Here is a 1724-nt window from a genome sequence, read left to right as displayed (position 1 = left end):
CAGGCCCTGCCGCAGCCCGGGGCGGGCAACTTTCTCCCTGTGTTTTGGGACATCCGAGGTGGTGTGAGGGAGAGACCACCTCGCAATGCAGGTTCACGACCCTTTTCTTACCCGGGGCTGGGGAATCGGGAGTCACAAACTCCCTCAAAAAGCTCTTCTGGACGATTTCAGCAGGGGTCTTCTCCAACACCCGTAGATTCCCGGGTCTTGGAAGTAGGAGTTAGAAAGCAGATCTGCGATTAAGCTACCAGACCATGAGCAAGTCATTTCACCCCATGGGCTCTTTGTAAAACGAGGAATTTGGATTCGAAGGCCTTTAAAATCTGGATCCGTGTTTCGTAGTGTGGTCCGGATCTCGGGGTCACCTGGAGAGAAGGGGAGGCGCTTGTTAACAATACAGATAACTGGGTTCCTCCTTACCCTTGATGAGGGGAAGTGGAGAGCTGTCTCAGTCGTCCGACGCGACATACATCATCCATGTCTGAAAACTCACTGCGAACTGCATCCTTGGAACTGCGTCTTGCAGGTGCCAATTTGATTTTCCAGCACATACTCAGTCCCTTTGGACCCAGGATGATGTCACTTGACTCCCACTTACCTCTTGGGCTGTGATTACAATATTACTAAGGCACTTGAAGTTCCAAATAAAAGGCACACCTATTATTATATTTAAAAAGCAGCAGCTTTTCAGAATTTCTCTATTGAGTTTCTATCACAATCAAATTTAACTTTTTCATTTTTTAGACAGGGTCTCACTCTGTCGCCCAGGCTGGAGTACAGTGGCGCAATCTAAACTCACTGCAGCCTTTACCTCCTGGTCTCAAGACATCCTCCAGCCTCAACCCCCTCATTTCAACGCCACCCCCACCCCCACCCCGCCCACCGCCTTTAGTAGCTGGGACCACAGGCGCACACTGGTAATTTTTGCATTTTTTTAGAGTCAGGGTTTGGCCATGTTGCCCAAGCTGGTCTCAAACTCCTGGCCTCAAATGGTCCTCTCACCTTGGCCTCCCAAAGTGCCAGGATTACAGGCATGAGCCACTGAACCTGGCCTTAACTTTTCTTAAAACTCCAAGTTCATATATATGTCTGTGGCTACAGAATCTTGCCTGAATTACTTGAATGACTCAAACTAGATGGCAAAGAACAGAGATTAGATGTTTGATAATGCATTCAGCTAACATATATTAATGGGGGAAATTAGTTGTAAGTTGTACCCACAATTTGGAACAACTGTTTCAAAAATGTTCACCTCTATGACTACCAGGATGATTCAGACAAATTATTTGAAATGCACATTTTATTGATGGTCAGTAGCTCAACTCTTCACAAATGCAGAGTTCCTTGTATTCCTAGATTATCTTTCCAATGGTATTACCTCTCAGACTACCTAGCTTTGCATTGTTTATTAACAATGGCTTGAGTCACAACAAAGATCTGTAAACCAAGAAGAACTTTCTGGTTTGTTTGTTTGTTTGTTTGTTTTGAGACGGAGTCTTGCTCTGTCACCCAGGCTGGAGTGCTGTGGCGCAATCTTGGCTCACTGCAACCTCTGCCTCCTGGGTTCAAGTGATTCTCCTGCCTCACCCTCCCAAGTAGCTGGGATTACAGGTGCCCGCCACCATGCCTGGCTAATTTTTGTATTTTTAGTAGAGATGGGGGTTTCACCATGTTGGCCAGGCTGGTCTTGAACTCCCCTGACCTCGTGATCCACCCACCTCGGC

General features: G+C 47.0%; 1 protein-coding gene across 1 annotated transcript in view; it reads right to left on the bottom strand.

Moving 5' to 3' along the window:
* The window catches only part of SYNE2 (spectrin repeat containing, nuclear envelope 2), a 405169-nt gene extending 404888 nt beyond the window's left edge, over positions 1-281 (bottom strand). Inside the window, exon 1 of the mRNA XM_011978327.1 lies at positions 112-281. The gene's annotated coding sequence lies outside the window, so the exon portion shown is untranslated. The remainder of the gene's footprint in view (positions 1-111) is intronic.
* Between the last annotated feature and the right edge of the window lie 1443 nt (positions 282-1724).

The sequence above is a fragment of the Mandrillus leucophaeus genome, unplaced genomic scaffold, assembly GCF_000951045.1.
Source record: "Mandrillus leucophaeus isolate KB7577 unplaced genomic scaffold, Mleu.le_1.0 Scaffold192, whole genome shotgun sequence".
Lineage (NCBI taxonomy): Eukaryota > Metazoa > Chordata > Mammalia > Primates > Cercopithecidae > Mandrillus > Mandrillus leucophaeus.
The sequence above is the reverse complement of the archived record's forward strand: the minus strand, read 5'-3'. Positions and strand labels throughout refer to the sequence as shown.